Source organism: Gavia stellata, chromosome 4, assembly GCF_030936135.1.
Source record: "Gavia stellata isolate bGavSte3 chromosome 4, bGavSte3.hap2, whole genome shotgun sequence".
Taxonomy (NCBI): Eukaryota; Metazoa; Chordata; class Aves; order Gaviiformes; family Gaviidae; genus Gavia; species Gavia stellata.
Window position 1 is genome coordinate 65514121 of NC_082597.1, and position 21436 is coordinate 65535556.

The window sequence follows — 21436 nt, forward strand, 5'->3', positions numbered from 1 at the left end:
TGTCTCTGACAGAAATATTAACATACTAAGCACCCAAAGGGAGTCTTACTGAATTTAAAGAAAATCTTTCCTTTTCCCTTGGTTGGAAATGATGTTAGTACATTGCTTTTATCAGTGATTTTCTTATTTGCTCACTTATGAACTAGCAGACTCACTTGTGATACCTCTAGATGATCCTCAAACCTGCTTTGGAAAGTACCCCGTTTCTTCACTCAGCAAATGTTTTTAAAATTCTTGTAAGTCCATCATGGTCACTCTTACATGAAGCCCTCAAGAGCTTGAAAATCTAGTCCGTTCTGCTTCTGTGTCCATTCATCTTGGGGATTTTTACACACCTTCCATCTTACTTAACAACTTACCTAAGATGTAGATTAGAAGCACAGAGAAGAAAGCTGACTCAGATATAAAAGGGGTTAGCTTAAATTCTTTGCAAGAATTTAAGCATATATTGAATTCAAGTTCAAACTTGTTTCTGAGAGGGCAGCTAAATCTTTTTTTATGCTTGTATTTATGCAAACTGCATTTAAGGCAGTGATAGTGAAATAGTGAAAGAACCTAATTAGCTCTTAACCTTACCAGAAAGGAGTGGTACCTAAATTCCCAAATAAGAATCCATATTTCCAAGCCCATTCTGCAGTCTGAGAGAAGTCTGTTTATTAGAGATGGAAAGGTGCTAACAATACTTAACAAAATGTTTGTAAAATGTTTTAAATTCTCAAATGAAGTGTTTGTTACAGCTAATTATAAACATGTTGATCACAGCTATGAATATTTACTGTGAGCCTGCATGATCATCTGCCCTTTTGCGGACAGAGAACCTCAAAGATTACATATTCCTTGTCAAAGGAAGAAAATATTTATTTAGCAGTTTTTCTGCAGCACTTATATTCACAGTTACCACATTATTGTAGGCTCTTTAAGTCTCTGACTGTGTTATGTTTCACTAAATGACTGCTACCTACTTTAATTACATATACTGTAGTTGCAGACTGATTGCATTTTTACTCCAGTACAGGTTTAAGAAATCTGTGTCTAATTCTGGCTCTGATGCATGGCTTCAGATACAGGTCTCACCACACTGGAGTTACACTTAACAAGGCAAAATACCTTAGCTTTGCATATGAATAATTCACCATGGCATTAAGAGAAGCCCTTATCCTATGTTAAACAATAATGTTTAACAAGGTTAAGTTAATAACAGGAAACTGGTGGACTTATCTCTGACCTTCTGTTAAAAATATATTCAGCATCACTGTGCCAGGAAGACTAAAATGCATAAGCAAATATTCTCAAGCTCTCTGCCCATTTTGATTTTTAAAGAGACATTGCAAAGGTTGTTCACAAACTTTGACCTCTCTTGCATGTTTGCAAAAAGAAAATAATGGGAACATTTGAAATACAAGGTTTGAAAAGTGTTAAATGGGATTATTTGAAATCAAAACTATTAAAAGCCTGAGAGGCATTAACTAACACAGGACAGAGAAGAGCAGGCAATTATTGTATGCATAGATCTGCCCTGTGAGGCATGAAAAGGCTACACAGAATACTGTCCCTAGGTGCAATGCTTCAGCTGAGCTTCTCCCTCATGGGAGACAGTTTGCTATGATTACTAAACACAAAACCTTATGCCCCCGTCACAGGAACTGCTTGGACACAGCTGTGTAGAGAAAATACTGTTATCCCACATGGGATTTGGAAACTGATCTTGTCACTTTAGCAATGAAGTCTATGAGATACAGGGCTTCCACAGGGTGATGGTGATGAATATACCTGATGGCCCTTGCACGTTTCATTCTAATTCAAAGATGAGTTAAAAAAAAAGAAAAAAAAAAAGGAGAACGGCTTTTGAGACAAATAGGTTGATTTTCAAATTCAGACTTCTAGAGACTGTGCCATTATGGTTTACTGCATGGGAACCTCTTTCATGGCAGAAGCAGCACGTCAGCTTCACCTAGACTGTTGCTAGAATGACTTGACTTGCATGAAGTCAGTTGCTCTCCCATTTCTGGTATTAAGAATCTCAGATTGCCTTCATTAATGTCCTGAAATTCCATAATTATGTTGTGAATTACCCACTCCCTTGCTTTGGTAGGCTTAGCTGTTATTGTCTGCAGGTTTGCCATTTCTGCTTCCTCATCTCAGACCACCTTTCCACAGCAAACAGGTCCGAGGAGGAAAAGACTACTAAGATGTTTTGTTTCCTGAGCTTTTACTTTACCCTCATCTTCTGCAGTGTCACCTACATGGTCCAGTTCTCTCAATCTAATTCCATCTTTACTTAACAAATCTTTAAATTGGGACTTGATGGTAAAGTAAACTTATGGGAAGTGAAATACTATCTAGAAAGGAATAATATCTAGTAATGTACTTAGGAGTCAATCTCCTCCATCAAACTGCTGAGCCTCTGGGGTGTCATGTCTGAGATAAAATCCCTCCCACTGTGCCATGCAACAGCAGCAGAATCACTCAGCAGCGATTGCTGCACTGCAACGTGCCTCCACGCAGCACAAACCTATTTGATGGGCACCAGTACATACCTAAAGAAAGACATATCAGGAAGTGTGGGGCAAGAGAAAAGAGAAAATAAATGGGTTGAAAGCAAGAGGAAGAAAATGGGGACAAGACTGAGGTGTGAATGAAAAAGAAAGTAAGTTAATGAGGAGAAAGCAAGAAAGAGTGACTTCAAGAGAAACAAAGAGCATTTACCTGGGCTCTTTGAAAAATATGAATGAATTCTACAACAAACGGATGAAAAGAAAATTTATATGGTTTGCAGTTCTCCTGACATTTCCTATTTTTCAATGAAATATTTTTTTGTCTTTTCTGTTAGAATGGAATAACAACAAAATTAATATTTTTTAAAATTTGTTTAAGCACTGGTGCCCTTTTTTACGCTTCACCTCCCTTCTCCCCAGCAGAAAAGACACAAAATAAACAAACACACAAGCAAAACCTCCTAAATAAAACCCCTTCAATTCTATCTGTTGAACCAGGCCAATTTTCATTTTGTTTTGAACTGTTTCTTTGAAACAGTGGAACATTTGAAACAATAGGAAAATTATTTACAAATATTTTCATGCAGTTCAAAAAAGCTTTATCATTAATTGCCATCCCTTAGTGCCCGTTTTCAGTAGAAATTCCTCATTGAGCCTAGTTTGAGTACCTTTCTGTATTATCCCATGCCAGCCCATGGGCTAGCATTCCTTCACATCTTGTACACCGAGCAGTATTGTCGAAGCACTGAAGTGACTTGAAGATCTGAAATTGCACCTCCAATAATCATTCAAACATTTAATTTCCTAAATCCTGCTGCCATTCACTGAGACTTGGCCTCCATAACCTCTTCGGAGAAGAGACTAGAAATGTTTTTTTTTTTTAAAGTTTCCCTTCTTTCCCTAATTAGGAATTCCAGTGTATTCAATTTTCCTAAAGAGATATTTTTTTCCTCCTGTAGATTGCTTTTGCTGTTTCCTGTGCTATTATTTATGTTGTGGACATGAACTTATTTCCCTTTTGCCCTATCATCCTTTTCTTGCTCAGTTCTTCAGCAAAGCCACAACCTTGGGTCTAGGACCATTAGCAATCAATTCCATGATGGGTCTGCCTCCAAAAGGTATGAGATTCAGATATTCAAGCAGGATTTGGATGTTTATCTCCAGGTAATGCTGGCATTTCTCATAGGGTTTCTGTATTTCTGCCTGTGATCCCTGGGGAATGCAAATCGTGCAAAAATTCAATGGAAAGATATTACATAAAGTAAGCAATGAAGGGAAACTGTGACCAAACTCTGGAGACCCCTGGAACCTGGTGACCAGCACACCACATCCCTGCTGTCTCAACTAAACTGGCAGAGGCACAGCTCACCACCGTGGAACAGCCATGGCTATCCATGAAGTCATGTCCTGGGAATTTGAGTTGTCTTGGTATCTTTTTTTCTCCACTCCTGGTTGTATTACTAAGTGCTGCCTCTGCATCTTTGCAGTGGCTCTGCTTTAGGGAGAAACAGGATCTGATCTGTAACCTGTGGGTCTGGGAGAGACCCACACCACTCCTCTTGTTCATTCCCTTTTCATTTTTCCTTGTTCCCTAGTGCAGCACCTCATTAGCCTTCAGCCTCTCTGGTCTTTCTCATCTTGTTCTCCACCTCTCTGCTGTTCAGATCAGTCTTCTGGCTATCATTTTCCTTAGGTTACACTGTATTGTTTTTCTCATCTTCTGGTCTAACTGTTACCCCCATTTGCCAGCAGTGCTCAGCTCCCATTTCTCTGAGCACTTTGTACTGCAAAAAGGCAGAAAAGATTCATGCAGTCTCATACAAACCTCCTACCAGGGCTAGAAGGAAGCAATGCTGTAATGACACATTACGGTGCTGCCCTCACACTCGAGATGAATATTGGGTGAGGCTGCTCTACCAGACAACTTCCAGAAATACTCCTAACCTTCATCAGCATTTCTCTGAAGTTTGTAAGAAACTGATATGTCAGTACTGATTGTTCCAAAATCATGAGAGTCAGTTTTGCTCCCTGTTTGAGAATTATCAGTGGGGCAGAGTATCCTTTATATAATATCCTTTATGTAAGAGAAGTAATGAAAATTGTTTTGGATGAGAAATGCAGAAGACCTGTGAGTGGAGAATCAGGAGATGTAACCAGTCAGGACTGGGGTGTTCTGTAGATCTGTGTGTTTGATTATGAAGTGTAGCAGATCCATCTGAGCAGGAACTGGTTTTAGTGAAGAGTAGTGTATTGTGAGGGTAGTTTGAAGGGACAGCAGAGAAGTGGCAGTGTATTTTTAACAATGTGAAAGTATCTAGTACTAGCAGAGCAATAACAGGGCTGAGCGGAACAGAAAATGGTAACTATACCTAATGTATGCACATACAATAAATAATTATATTCTATATAGAATGTACATGTATCTTCAATTATTTCTTCATAAACCAATTACACCAACACAGTCACTGCACCCAGTAGCAGTGAGACCTCCCACGTGGGAAGGTAGAATCATGATGGGAGAAATTATTTTCCATTGCTGAAGCTTTTGGTTCTCTGCAGCTCCCAGAGTTTGAGGCTGAACAAAGCCTCAGTAATGCCATGCTGATTCGCAGATGTCATGTACCTCAGTCATATATGCCTTGTGATACTCTTTGAGAAGTCTATGGCTCAAAGGCACATTTCACAGCTCTTTGCTCTCAGTCACTCACATTATAAGCTTGTGACTTCAAAGAGACATCTGAAAGGAAAGGTTTGGAGGAAAAAAAAAAAAGAGAGAAAAATTGTCTCCTTGTCCCTTTTTTTTCTGCTCATGATATAACAGGCTTAACATACTTCAGTATAACTGCTTCTCAGTGGGTTATTTTTTCTTTCTTACTTTACAAAGACCACAGAAAGAAATCGGCAGTGAGAAAGAAAACAGCTGTGCAATGCCAATCCAGATGCTGTCATCTTAGATTGGGCTTGTCAAAGTGCAGGCAAGAGACTTTCCATCTCTAAGCAGGCTCCTTGGGTTGAGCTGGAATGATGTCCAGACAGCAACTCTCAGACTTTTTCATATCAGGACTTTCTGTAGTATCATACGCAAAAGTATAGATTGCTCCCTGCTGCATATCCAGTGATAAAGCAAGAAAAGCCTCTGAGGGTTGGTCGTGCCCTTCCAGGCTATAGGCAACATCACTGAAATGATGTTTTCTCTTGTTTCTGAGTGAAAATGAGGTTCAGTTTTGAACTCAGTCCATTTGAAGGCTATAAACATGTTCTCCGTAACATCAACGCCCTCTATACAAATGAACTTCTGAATGTCTTTCATAAAGTGTCGGAAGTGTATCTTTTTTTTAGGGGGGAGAGGGTATAAAACTATATGTAAAGTAGGATTAAATTCTTTTTCACATTTTAAATGAGTTAATTTGGAATCTTTTAGTCTGTGATATGCAATGCAATCACATTGAATGGCTGATGCACTGAATGACACTGAATGGTTAAAATGCATACACTCTTGTTTGTAGAAAGGCATAATGAAGCGATTTACAGTCAGGTTAATATTTAACCTCTTAACATTTTTAATGTTATGGTTGGAAAATGCCCTTTAAATTTAATTATCTGCTTCTTTACATTTACTACTTTGTAAATGAGTATTTAAAAATGTCAGTCATCTCTCTTTACAGAGATCTGTAATAATTTTGTATCCACTTATAATGACACTGGTCATCCTAAGCAAATGCTACTCAACCCACCATGCCACAGACAGCATCATTTATTCTCTTCTTAATTGTCTGAGGTTTGTGTATCTTGGACCATGTAATTCAAGGGATAGTGTGCTACCCCCTTTATCCCACCATATATTAAAAGCATTTAAAATCTTCTAAAAACATAAAAGCTTATGGTTTTGCATCTAAATGAAGAGCCTTTTAGTAACCCAGGTAGTAATAATCTCACTAACTAATTGGGGATGGGTGGCATTGTCCTGAGAAAAGAATTATTCCAGAAAGAGTTCTAAATTATTAATGTTCCGACAAATAGAAAATAAATCTCAGGAAGTAACTTGGTATGGAGTCTGCCTAAGATACAATCTATGTCAGTACATTATCTATACTTTCATATCAATTTCTCAAATGTTTGGAAGAGCACCTTTCATGACGGATATTGTGGAGGGTCTGCTGTTTTTGAAAACAGTTGCCATTCTGACTGTCAGGTGCAACAGAAAGTTGAAAATGGCATTGTTGTAACTATGTGATAAGGATGAGCCCTGTAGGAATAGATGGCAAGGAAATATTCATCAACACAACTTCCAACGGTATCCAACACCCTGACTCATAATATCAGCTAACATGATCCATGCTGACCACTCTTGTCAGCTAGGTAGTCAGTGGAGAATGACAACACAATTAGGTCAAAAAATAACTGCATATCTTCCCTCTTCTCATACTCCTGCATACAGGAATAAGAGGCTCCATGGGGGCCTGAGAACTCTCTGCTGAGACAGAAAGGAAAGTGAAGAGTGGTACCATCGCTGCTTCATTTCCATCAACAATCTTGCTTATGCCCCTAAGACCTGACACAAGGGATGCCTAAGTTATCCACACAGGCTGTAAACAGGCAAGGGACAAAGAAGTGTAAGGGATGTGGAAAAATACAGGACAATTCCTTACTTACGTCTTAACACAGAAGTGTATTCTTTCTTTCATTATCTCCAAGGTAGGTATTGCAAATGCATAATCCATTTAGATCAAAGACAGCACATTTGAATTGCATCACCTGTTCAAAGAAGATCAAGCATTCAGAAAAGGAATTCCCAAATAACACAATTATATCTGGTAATAAGACAAATGTCTTTTCTAGGTACTCCTGCTGGGTCTTGTGATTTACTTAATTCATACCCCATACTTCTGCACAATCTGTTTATAACCAAACATAGTAACACAGTCCATAGTTATTTTCAACTACAGATTTGGCAGAGAGATTAAGAGAACTGAACTCTTACACTTTTTCTGGGAGAATCTCTTCTTGCTGCCTTGTAGTCTTCACAGGTGAAGGGGGTTTTTTGCTTTACATCAATGGACTGGTTTAGTGCTCCGGACAGTGAGAAACTGATGCAATTTACCTTGAACTAAACAAAGCCAATATGCTTAAACTCCCATGCAAATACACATGGACTTCAAACACAAATAGAAATTTGAGTTTCAGGCATTCTAGCAAAGTTGTCATGAAACTGCTGCACAAAGCTTGCGATACCTTCTGTTCTTTCAATACTGGGAAACAGGGTGATGTTTGAGAACAAGTAAATAGTCATCCAGTCTATTCTGATGCAAAGAGTGTGCTAGTATTTGGCTGAGAATAAAGGCAATGCAGTAAAAAGAGGAAAAACTCATAGGTTTTGTAGTTTCTCTTTTGCAATCTTGTGATGCATGTTGTGCTTTTGTGGGCAGAAAATGGTTCAAGCTACCTGTGTTTGTTACGGTCAGTATAAAAATAAAACTTATGTAGTAAATTTGGGTGAGTGAGCCAAAAGTTTTGGTTTTCAAGGCTCTATAGAGGAAGTGACAAAAAGTGTTTGAGATTTTTTTCTTTCTGAAAAGAAAGTTCATAAAGTTGTTTTGAGACTTAGAAGCAAACTGACGAAGGTAGCAGTATTAATGATGGGAATGCCAAGAAGTTTAGTGCTTCACTTTAGTTAAATGACTGTTAAGATGTTCATATATGACTTTCTTAAGCCTATGAATTCAAGACTGCTCATAAGAATGTGGCATTTCTTGTTCCCAGACAGTCAAGACATACAGTTTGGGGCTTCCTCTCTTTCATCACCTTGGAGCCCAGGAAAGGGACCGTGGAAAGTCTCCTGGGAGACAAGCTAAATAAAAGTACTCTCCAGCCTCAAAAGAACATCTTGAATAAGAGCTTGCCATGAATAAGGTATGTCTGTCTCTCCCTACCGGGGTAGGTTAAAACCAGTGTTGAAGTTTAAGAAATGTTTTGAATTCTTGTGAGTTTTTTTTCTAAATGCTTTTGTCAGCTATGAGAGAATGAGCCCGCATGATTCTGCCTCGCCAGCCTGAGTGGTTAACAGTGTTCTGACTCTGATGGGACTGTTTTCTTCACAGTGAGAAACTGGTGACACAAGGCAACTACTTGCTAGTGAAATTTCCTTATTTACAGGAGTCCTTTCTGTTTCCTTGGCCAGGGTTGAGCACTAACAAAGTCTGTCCCTGGCAGGCACCCTGCAGGAGCCTCTGTGCCCCAGAAGCCCTCTCCTTCATTTCCACAAAAATCATGTTGAAGCTACATCCATCTCCTGCCCAGGCACAGCTCAGCCCTTGAGACTGCAGCTAGGGATGTGCCTCACATCATGTATTTTCCCCTTGCATACTCTGCAGCTGGGAGCCTTGGGGAAAGACCTCGTGAACCAAATAGGCTGCTGTGCCCAATCCATTGAGCTTAAAAGATTTTGTCTCATCGCTCTTGGCATTAACGTGGTTGTTGTTATCTTTGGGGACAATGGGCATCTGCTGGCTAATGGCTTCCTTTAGGATCTGTTAGCTCTTGATACCTTGATTTGAACTAAGCATAGTATGGTGAGCCACTGTACAGTTTCACTGAATTTATTTGTGAGTTTCAGCTGTAATTGTTTCTGGAGCAGCTGGGCAGTGCCCAGGGGAGCAGGGTCCTTACCCTGTCTGAAGCCTCATGCCATAACCAAGATATCGACTAGAAAATAATTGTGTTCATAACAGGCAAACCATAAAATCATAGCAAAGGTATATGGAGAGATCTTCTGGTCTCCAAAAGAGTTGCAAATGTACTTCTCTCAAAGTAAGTTTAATTACAGTTCTTAAATGCATCCATTACTTGCCTATCGAGTACTTTCAGCAGATTAGACTTTGTTATTTGTACAGTTTCACTTAGATTATTACTAATATTGGGCAACAGTTAATCTCCAAGATTTCCCTCACTTCCTATTTTCACAGTGGCAAACATACCAGCTGGAGAGAGGAGGCAATTTTAAACTGGTACCTGTGAGGAACTTTCAGTATAATCCAACCAGCACAGCTAGCTAAGCAGCACAGCCCATCTCCTGCTACTTTGAGAATATTCAGAAGATATCTCTGTGCCTTTTTTTCTCGTGGGACACATGTAGGAAGTCTGTGAACAAAAAGCAAGTGCATCGCGGTGTCAGGTATCTCTGGCATCTGCTCTTTCACACAGCAGGAAGGTTCTCTTGTGCATTGTATATCTGATCCTACTTAGCTCAGCTGACACCATCCTAATTCAGTGTTGAGTGTTTCCTTCTTTTTAAGGAATGGAGTTGAGTGTTTTCCTTCCTTCCTTCTTTCCTCTTCCGACTTGGACCCTGATGTTTTATTCCTATTGTGTTGTCTTGGTTATCTCCTCTTGTCCTCCTATTTTTATTCAAGGAGCTGTTATATCACCAATAGTGACAGCAGCTACTCCAGAAAATACAAAAGGTGGTTAGGGCTAATCACTATTCAAACAATTATTTTTCCTGCTTCCTTAGAAGGAACCTGTTCTGCAACAGAGAGATAGAAAATCAAAATCCCACAATGCCTGCAAAATAAAATCTCTTTCTCCATGTGTGTATGTATGGAAGACATATTTATATTGTATTGCAGTTTTGTTATTTCCTATCCTCTTTGTCCTCTTTACTGATATATTTCTTGATATAGTTGATCTGTATTGTATTTGTTCCTGTTTATCTGTCTTCTTGTCATGGTGTACACAAGGGTTTTGGACAGAACTGTGAATTTTAGACAAAGTACAGTAAATCCAATATAATACAAATTATACGAGCTAATCAACAATAACTGGTGCTTCTGTCAGAAAGCACACACCCCTTGAATGTGCAGTGTCGTCGATGTCTCTTCCTCTGTATTGTTTGGTTTTGAGATTCACAGAATTAATTTGAGCTCCCTCTGTAGCTAACAGAGCTATTTATTCATGACAAAAATGAACAGATAATATTTGCTTGTGTTAGATTCACTTCATCTGCTCTGCAAACATGCTACTTTTGTGCAGGTTTATACTCTTAAGAATGAATTAAATATCAAGGTGCTCATGAAAACAGCAGCGACTGGGAGGATATTACAGAATTTTCATGGAGTGAGTTGTGAATTTCCGCACATCAGCATTGGCAGTGGAAACCTGACTTGGATAGCGCTGAGAGCAGGGGTCTACCATATAGGCTACGTTACTCATCCAAACTCTAATTTCAGAGTCTGAAATCCCATGGTAAATTGCTCTGAAAAAAAATCAAAATGTCAAAAGGCCTGTGTATGCCAATGGCAAAACTTCTGTTGCTTTTGGTAGGTTTAGGACTTTTCTGAAAAATGGAAAAAAACAGGACTGGTGTCTGGGGACTAGTCCCAGTTCATTGTTTTATTAGATCCAGAGTCATATTCTTCTGTTCCCTGTTGTAAACTGTCCTGGGATCATGCTTGCTATTCATCACTTAGGAGAAAAGTCCGTCTCCAGTACCCCTTCGTAACATTCAGAATGTCCAGCCAAGCGTTTCCTCCTTCTAAAGGGCAACACTTCTCTTTTCTCCCCTTAGCACAGGGTTGTGAAGAACTACCTAAAGGCTGCGACTGTTACCAGGCAGTTGACATTCATAATTGATTGCAAAACAGATCTTCAAAGTATACCATTGGGTTGAGGGTTGGGGCCTAATAGGCTGCGGAGTATCCTAGAGCTGTAGATGCAGTCTGCTTTGCAGACTTTTTTCCTGGTGTGTTTACTGGGCAGTGCTTCCCCACTTTTAAGCACCTGCTGCAGTTCACCCAACACATTCTGTTTATGGCCGAATAGATCTCTGTGCATATAATCATTTCAAGTTCATAAAGTTACATAGAGCCCTTAACTGATAAAAGGACTTTGTAAATGACAGAGGCTAGCAAAAGCATTGTAACAAAGAGCATAGTAATAGTATTATGAACAGACATGATAAGCAGCAGAACAACTAAGGAATAAAATCTCATCTTTGTCATTCACCTATTCTGTGGAGGAGATGTGGATAGCAGACATTCCTTTATAAACTGGGAATTAAAACTGAGAAACAGCTGTAGGGAGAAGAGCTAGTGGGATGGGATGGGATGGGATGGGATGGGATGGGATGGGATGGGATGGGATGGAGGTCCTGGCAAAGACATGGTCATCATACTGCAAACAGAAGGAGGGGAAAGAAATGATGTAACTTCCATGGGCAAGTCTTTCTCTGAATAAAACAAAATAGATCTAAATCATCACTGTTTTTACTCAGCTTTTGTTATTAAGTGAATAGGACAAAAGAATAAATAAATATCAGCAAAACAAATTGAAATCCCCCACATTTGCCCTCCCACCCCCCAAAAAAAGAAAAACAGTAGAAACATTAGACTTTTCTTTAGCTCTTTTATGCCACTCCTGTGGTGTAAGGTAATGGAAAAGCTGCCAGGCAACTGAATATTTTTTTCCTGCTGGAAAATCTCTGGGTGGCTTAGACCCAACATTTAAAAACACTTAAAAATCTGAATAACTTCAGGATACCACAGGTGGCCACATCTAACAGTTAACACAAAAGGCATTAATTAAAGTCCTCTCTGTGTAAAAGGAAAGGCAAAAGGCAATGCTATATGTGTGTTTCCCTCTCCTAAAAAATCGGTGGAGACTACAGGAAATTTCTAAGAGAACTGCTGGGTGCAAGATTGGTTCTTTCAGTTCAGTTACTGAACCCATATGGAGTAGCAGAAGCGATGCAGTATTCCCAGGGACAACTGGGCTCTGCCTGCAAGACTGGGGGTAAGAATCACCACTGGGAGAAATGTGGCATTTCATCCTTCAACAAACATTGCTTTCTGCACTGATTCTCCTAAAAGTTACCACACATGGTAAATGGTGGTGCCTGTCATCCAGTGGGCAGTGGCTTTGAATACCTCCTCATTTCACATCAGCCGTGAGACAGAAGGTATGTCCAGGGAGGGCTGAAATGTCCAGCAGACTAGAAATATCTTTAATCTAGCAAAGTTTTCTAATAAAAAATGCTTTCATCTGGTGATTGATGCATCTTGGAAGGTAGTTTGAGAGCATATTTCTAAGATCAGCGATATTTGGTAGCCTGAAGTACATGGCCTGTGAAGGGAGGTTGAGGGAAATGGGCTTGTTTAGCCTGAAGGAGAGATGGCTTTGGGATTATCTGATAACAGCCTGCCGATACCTTCAGGAAGCTACTGAGAAGATGGAGCCAGTCTTTTTATAGTGGTGTGTGGTGGGAGGATGAAAGAAAACAGTCATAAGGCTTTGATGGGATTTAAGGAAGAATTCTTTCACCATGAGTACAGCAAAGCAGTGGACTAGGTTGACCAGAGACCTTGTACAGGCTCCATCCTTGGAATTTTTTAAGACACAGTGGGTAAAATCCTGAGCAAGCTGGTCTGAGCTCAACACTGACACTGCTTTGAACAGTAAATTGGAGTAGATACCTCCTGAGGCTTCTTCCACCCGAACTATTCTGTGCTTCTGTGGTTATGAGATTCTATCATACGCCATGAAATTTGCAGGACCAGGGAAGCAGGAACACACATCCCTTTGTTTAATATGGAGTCAGATATTATGAAAGCCACCCATGTCATTGTGCAGAAAGCAGTCAGTGTCTGGCAAATGCACACTAGAGAGATAAAGGAATCAGTGTAATGCAGATCCTTGGCTTCTTACTCAGAGGTGACACATACAAGTCAAGGCTTGCGCAGCATCTGATCTGCACTAGAATTCACTGCCCCAGGGTTGGCGCAGGGGGAGTCACCAGCCTGTAGCCTGCTATGTGGGATGTCTGCCGCTTCCCAGGAGCTGAAGCTAAGAGATTGCCTTAGAGAATCAGAAAAAGATCCCACCTGCCCTGATTTCCACACCTCTGACCTGTTGATGACCACCAGTTACCTTCTGCAACCAGTCTGAAAGAAAAGGACCACAAGGTTGGAGGAAGGGCCCGTGGAGAGTGATTTAAGGAGCAGAGATCAGGCTCTTACAGTTCTGCTCCACTTCCAGAGTTTTCCTGGTGTGAGACACAATGTGAGCAGGACATCTATGATGGAAACAAAGCTATATGCTGGGAAACTCAACCACAGGAGTGACTCCTCAGGTACATACCTCAGGTCATGTCAAAGTGCCTTTAAGCACAGGTGAATCAGGCCCCATGTTTGCCCTTAACCCTTATTTCTTTCCTTGCCCTACAATAAGTACATATGTGTTGTAATGAAGCAAATAAGAAGATCCCAAGCTCTGTACGGTCTTCCAAACAAGTGCTAGCTTATATATAAACTAGAGAAATAGCTGTTTTAGTAGGCCCTATTAGACCCACAGAATATTCGTGAACAGGATCACACAGAGGTAAGCCTTTCCATCTCTATTATGTGGTGTGTATCTTTTCCCTCCCCTCCAAATTGCTTTTACCAACAACAATGACAGCTGTCCATCTCTGGTCCCAAGCATGCAGGCCTTGAAAGACCAGCTGTTTCCCTCTGAGTATAATAGCCTCGACAGGAATGCAGTCTGCAATGATGATTCGGCTTAGATTCATTTTCCAATGTAAAGGCTCAGCACAGAAACATCAAGAAGATTAACCACACACAGTTCAACCACAAAGGCTTACAGGAAAGTAGCCAGGCTCATTGTATTGTCATTTCAGCTGTTAAGATGGTGGTCCTGATTTTCATCCATCATTGAAGAGGATGAGGGTATACAGATTCACTCCATTTGAAGACTAATCCAAAAATGATACTGATGTTCAGTGAATAGTTCCCTCCATAATTAGTCCAGCTCTGATTAAAACCCGGCCAGATCAGCATTCACATTTTTATCTGTCCTAATAGTATCAGAAATATACTTTGCAAAATAGTTGAGTATGAAAAAACTGGGAAGATGTGTCAGGACAGAACCATTACACTAGAAGTGATGACAGTATTACATAGGGTGACACATAGCTTTGAAGGAACAAGGGTTTTGCAGTAAAAGCAATGACTTAGACTGAGCTTGTCTGAAATCAGTGTCTGTCCCTGAAAATGTGAGCACAGCGCATCACCCCTGACATCAAAGGCACCTCAGGCACCCAAATACTATTGGTTATGGCAATCCTTTACTCCATTTCAGTCTTCTGTCTGTGTGCTTTATCTCTTTCTCCTGCTCCAAGTTTATCTTGCAACTCAGACCTGAAAGATCTACAAGGCATGGGTGATCTCTCACTCACATTTGAGCAATGTCAGGCGCAATAGGTTTTCAGGACACTAGAGCTAGTATATAACTACACAGCATGCCACAGTTCATGGTACAGGAAGGAGCTGGAGGTTTGTTCACCTTTTCACTTGCTTGTTTCTTTTCAGGCAGGACATCCAGTGAACTGGGCAAGGACTGAGTTTATTTTTAACTCTGTGCTTCTCTGTTGTTACACAGAGCCTGTGCTTGCTAGGAAGTGGTGGGATTTTGGGGCACATCAATGATGGCAGGCATTTCCATGTACACGCACAGAGCTTTTGCTAAGGGAGGGCTAGAACAATGCTCAAAGATAAAGAAGAAAGCAGGGTGTGACAATGGAGTATGGGAAGATAAGAGGATTCATTTAATGCAGTGGAGCTGAGCTAAAACCTGGATCAAAGCCTTGAAATGATACCATGAAGTTGGTGTGAGCCTGGCAGAACTGGCCCCAGTAAGACTGCTAAATAATAAGTGACTCATGCTTATCTTTCCCCTTCTCTCTCATCTGTACATGCTGAAGGTATATTGCTATGTTCAGTGAAACAGTAAATAAGCAAGTGTTGAGCTCCAGCTGTAATAACAAGAACTGGCAAGAGCCTGACAGGTTTGCAGTATTTTCCCCAAAAACAGTAAGAAAAAAAAAGAGCCTCACCACCCCCAACTGCCATCACCTTCTTTGTATATTAAACTACTCCAGAAACAGATAATCTCTTCAATCCTTATATATTATTGCCTCACTTGCCTTGAAATGGGAGCCATTGGCACTTTGATAAATGGACTGTAAAGTTGCTGATGTTAGCTGTAGATTCTTTAAGCACCCCTGTATCCTCAGCCAATATGCAGTTTTGTAACTCTGCAGCAATTTAATTCCCAGTGAATCACCACAAGCGGAATTCAGCCTCACAATACGAGGGACATTGTGGGGCAGTGTCTCTCCTCCCTTGTCAGGGCGAAATCAGGCCAGTGCAACAAAGTGTTTGATCAAATTCTCTGGAAGATGGAGCCCCAGCAAGTCCTAGTTTTAAAGATGAACTTCCATCATGTCCTGGAGCCAGATTCTAGAATCTCTTAGCTTTTCTGTGTGTTAGATGTTTGTCCTGCATTTTTGTAAGCCCCATTAAATGACGATACACAACTTTAGATACATGAATAACTCAATAATACCTGGTCCTTAGCCTGAAAATAATCCCAGTGCTGTCAATGGGTCTGCTTGTGAGCAGAGTCTCATTTCAGACTGCCCCACAGGATCTGTATAAAGAATAGTATCTGATAAAGCACAAGATAGGAGTATTCTGGGACATTTTCATCCAGTCAAAAAGTACTGGGAAATATCAGAAAGATTTTATGGGGAAATATAGACTGAAAAATATCCTACTTTCTCTAATGGGGTTGTAAGTGAGGACTTTTACCACATACCTGTATTGTTAGTTTCTTTTTAGTGTTTTAATTAATCTTTAAACTGTGGATCTAGCGCCCAATATTAGCATTCAACTTTTTCTGAATACTGTGAAGAGATTACTTCTGTGTATTTGCAGAAATATGCTATCAAGGTTTCATTTTGAGGAACCATTTGAATATTGTTGTAATGACAAAGGCTCGCAAACCCAGAGAAGATTTTTCTTCCTGATGACAGCACATCTCGGGCACTGTTTTAGGAGGTCAGCTCATGATTCATCCAGAGGACACTTTACTTCATTACTTTATGCAGGCCTTTCCAATACAGTTTTCATGAGTGCTCCATAAAATAGCTTTAATGAAAACACGGATTTAAATATTTTTTCTGTTATTGCATATTCATAGGTAATTCTGTATGGTATACAGGTGTTTTAAAACACAGTTTCTTCTTAAAGCCTTTCCATTGCACTTTCAGCCCCTGTCAAAATTGCTAACATGCTTTTAGCTTAATCGTGTATTTCACTAAAGAGTTTTGAAATTGCCTAAGATGTTAATACAGAGAGGAAAAAAGAAAAGTACTGAGGCGATGGGTGACTATTGTACAAATGTTGCCAATTTGAATGTTGCAGTTAACATTATAATGTTACATTACAGTTAAGACATTACAATGTGTCACTATTCCAGTCCTATTGAAAGGTAAAGATCCTTGTTTCTGGAAGACCTGCATCCTTCCAAAGGTGGAAAGCAACCCTGAAAGGTGGTCTCTGTCATCAGCCACAATGTGAGTGAGTCATGTCATACACTCCCCTGCATCAGAGGGGACTTACAGGCTTAACACCTCTAAAAATCACCCTTGCTATTTGCTACAGGGTCTTGGATTTACCAGATCTCATTTATTTTGAGAAAATTATTTCTCTCATAGGACAACTACTATGGAAAAAGTGACTCTCTACAGTTTGCATTGGTGACTTTCCTACAGCATCATGTGCTCATCTTACCTGTTTTGCCTCTGTACTTCTATCACTGAATTATTTGCTCATAAGTCATATTTGGTTGTGGTCTGGTATATACTGGAATCTATTTCTTACCCATATTTTGGCAAAGTATTCCTGCATTGCCTTCCTGACAAAATTAAGTCTTCTGCTGCTAGTGCATGTGTCAAACAGTTGGTGATCAAAGGGTTGTGTGAAGGATGCAGCCAGTAACATGATGGAAAAAATGTGAGGAATGATTGTGCCTCCATAAGGCAGGGACAACTTGGGATGATTCATTGCCACATGTGACACTGCAGGAAGGAGCTTGAACTGTTCAGAGAAGGAGAGCACAGGTATAGTAAAGAGTAGTAATCTTCGGCTGAAGATGAAAGAAATGCCAAGGGATATGCTAGATGGTAGAAGAACAAAAGTAGGACCATAGTAGAAGACAAAGAAATAAAAGAATGAAAAAACAGGAGGCCAAGGAAAGGTACATCAAACCAGAGCTGAAAGCTAGAAGGGAACTTTGTGATACACAGAGAGAAGGAAGTAGGAAAGAAAATTCAGAACCACAGCTATAAACTACATTTTTAAACCATGTCATTGGTTTGTAACTAGTTTGTACAGCAGACAGGGTATGCTGTTATTTCTGATTATAGAAAGAGTGGTAGACAATAGTTGCACAGATGAACAAATTCTTAATTCCTTCCCTTCAAAAAAAGAATAAAAAAAATCCCAAACCCTTACCCTGTGTGATGTGCGGTGTTCAACACATGCCTACAAACAGGAGTCATATTTTTTAGCAATGGAGTAATGCCTGTCTTCAGAAAAACCCAATTAGTGATAACCTGTGTTCACTATTACTGTCCATGGCACGCATTGGCTTATGAGACGTTTCCAGGATAAAACTGGAAACAGATTGGTAGTGGAATAATGTCTAGTAGCGGGGTTGACCTTTGAAGAGCAGCTGACAAGCATCTAAGACTTCTGAACTCTGGCCTGATCTGGTCAGCTCACCTAGTTCTGTTGACTTGCTTTTCTTGCTTGTCAGGACTGTATACAAAGCTTTACAAATTGCAATTAAAATCACAGGGCAGGATATTGCAAGTGGGATGTGTGATATATGTCAGCTTAGAGGACATTTCATCTCTGTTGGCAAGCAGGACTGAGCCTGCTACCTTCATGCTTTAAAGTCACTTCTGCATTGACTGTAATGGTGATGTTAACAACATTTACAGACATTTTCAGTCTCATGAAGGGTAAGAAATGAGCAGTTCCTTTTTCTGAAATTTCATGAGCCTACTCAGGATTCTTCACTCCAGTATTATGCAACTAAGTTGTAGGAAGTAAAGAAATAAAGACTGAGATAATGTGAAAGTCAAAAAGGGGATAAATTAGGAGAAAGTCCTTGTCCATGGATGGGAATAAAAGCCATGCAGGTGGAATGGTATCATGACAGAGGTGTAAGGGCCTTGCTGTGCCAGCATGCACTTCAATACCTGGCTGCTAGCGATGGTTACTGGTTTACTGGTTAATTACTGCAGAACAAAAGAAGGATGGAGGAGAGAGTTTTCATACCTATAGCAGTTGGTGTTTAATTGTGGTACCTAAATTAGCAGCCTCATCTTCAGCTCTGCAATGAATGAAGACAGAGAGGTTCCTTCACAGTGATTTGGCTCTTCAGAGCTCTGAATTAGCCTCCTGAAGTCTTTCTCTCTGCTCTTCTAGGCTTCTAACCCAAGCACCTCAGCTGGGTGCCCAGGGATGTGGAGCATGAATCTCCACCACACCAAAGAATGAACTATGCTGTTTAGTCCCTGTTATCCAGTTTAATCCCAGGGAGTGTTTCAATCTCTCATCTTTGCCTCATCTCCCTTCCATGACTTATTGTGCAACCTCACCTGCAGAAAAATGACAGTCAATCAAGTGTGTTATAAATACCTTGAAATGAGTGGAGTAAACAGCATGGCAATAAAGCTGACCAGCCAGCCTCCCTTGTGAGATGCTTTTTATTACATTCAGCTTCAAGTGTCATTTCTCTAATGCTGCCCATTCATCTTGTGCTGGGTTACAAGTCAAATCTGCATGCACTTGTGCTCTCTTGGGGGTGGAGAGATCCAGCAGTGGCCAGCTCATGGTGAATAAACTGTATCATAAAACTGTGAGGGTTCCCCCATAATTTATTCTCCTGACTTTTTGTTTTGTTGCCGTGGAGTAGATGACTGCAACTGGACTTTCCTCATTGCCTTGGCATGTCAGGCAGATATGCATCGTTTATTTGAGATGCCCGAGCAATAGCAGAGGGATTCTGGGTGAGGAATAAAAGCTATAGTATAACCTAAGCATTGTGCAGTGGTAACATAGTTGAGGGTAAATACAGCAAAATGGAGTTTACCTACTACTAAAGTAAGGAGTGTAAATTTGCCAGTACTCCACTAGTGACTTAACATTCACCTGGGAGTGAAAAGGATATATTTGTATGTTTTTTGAGGGGAGGGGGAACAAAGAAATCAGAAAAATTCAAGCACATTGCTGTAGAAAATAATAATGGAAATATCTGTGAAAGCAGTTGCTCAGTTTTCAACCCTGAGTCAAACTAAGGCAAAAGGCCAGTGAATGCAGTGATGGCAGCCGTGATGGCAGTTCAGTATCTATTTCAATCAGCAGCAAAGTGACTTTGCCCTCTTCAATCTTTCGACATGAAGAAAGAGTGCCTTGATTTTTAGCAGTTAATGAAACTAAACCATGCCCACCTCTAGAAAGGTCAATAAAACTTTCTGGTTAATGTATTTCAGAAACCCAAATCAAACCACCTAACTAATCTCAAATCCTAAAGCTTCTACAGCTCCACAATATTTACATCTTCAAACCCTGGCACTACAGCAGGCAGAGACGTTTTGCTCTTTGTTTTTCTGTTGAGTCATGAAAAATTCCCTTCTAGAAAAGATCCAAGCACAACTTATATTCTTCCTTTCATATCCTGGTTCAATTATGGTTTTCATTACCTCAAAGGTTAGCTTAAAAGCTCCCTGTGGTCCAACAAGTGACTAAATAAATAAATAAGCAATTTAACTACAAAGGAAAGAAAAGCTTCATTCCAATGTTTACCGTGAGGTACTCCAAGCAACTCTTTCCGATCTGTATAATGGCTACTCAGAGCTAAGATTCTTCTTTCTGAACATTTCAGATCAAAATGTCTTTCACCTCTTCTGCCTCTACCAAGGTTTATTTAGTTGACCTACTGAGAGATCAGAGACTGCCACTCTCTATCTTGGAGAAAAAAAGGAGGGAATGCAGTGATCCCATGAAAGGCACTCAGTGTCAGAGTTTAAACTGGACATGTATTTTGCCCGATCCCTCTCAAACAGGGGGACTTCAGAGAAATTTGAAACACTGCAGATACAAATCTGGTACAAGGAGATGGATTTTTCATGTTCTGCACATATAGGTGCAGAGCTCACTGCCACAAGAGGGGTTTGTGATCAAGGACTCATCAGCATTTAAAAAGGACTGAACATATGTGTTCATGACAAATATATGTAAAATGTTCATAATACAAGGTTGAATGGTGCAGGGGGAGGTAGCATGCTGGTCTTCTAACTCACCTGTGGCTGGATTTCAGGTTAGGACTATTTCTAAGCAGTCTGACTTACACTCATTTTTGGTTTTTTCTAGTAACAGCTATTCATCCTGGTATTTATTTAGGAGCTTCTGATATCTCTGATAAAATTATTTGAAGTGCTATCAGACACTAACAGAGGGAGGATTAAAAACTCACTGGGCAAGTCCTATGTTCCTACGGTCCAACACTGTTTGGCTAGCACAGGGCGTGCTGAGATCACCCCTGACAATGCACATCTTTCAGCCTTTGTTAGACCATTAGATTTCCCAAAGATGCCATTCTCTTGAAAAAATGTCCTCCCCTTCTGCACCCTTGTGTGCTGCAGGGTCCTTAGCTTAGTCCTACTCTGAGGATGAGGCAGGAAGGCTTGGAGGGGATAACATATTGGCTTTTGTAGCTGAAAGTACTTATACTGACATAATTGCAGTTATTAATAGTGGTGAAAGGATATGCCCAATCTGTAATTTGAGGCAATGTTTGGCAACTTGAGCAATATGAATCATGAATCATTCATTAAATGAGTAATGATTTAATTAGTTAGAATTAATTTTAAGATGTCCTCTGTTATTTTGTTGTGTAATTTAAGGTCACCAGCATTATTTTTTTGTATGTTATAATTACATCAAGGCTTATATGCAATTCCCACCAAATACAAATATATTATTTGCTTTAGTTCAAACTGTTTTTATACTTAGGGAAAAAACTTTGGGAATGGTGGA

General features: G+C 40.1%; 1 protein-coding gene across 1 annotated transcript in view; it reads right to left on the bottom strand.

Annotated features, from left to right (window-relative positions):
• Positions 1-21436, bottom strand: part of CHRM2 (cholinergic receptor muscarinic 2) — a 100876-nt gene that overhangs the window by 13349 nt on the left and 66091 nt on the right. The window contains exon 2 of the mRNA XM_059815945.1: positions 7149-7250. The gene's annotated coding sequence lies outside the window, so the exon portion shown is untranslated. The remainder of the gene's footprint in view (positions 1-7148; positions 7251-21436) is intronic.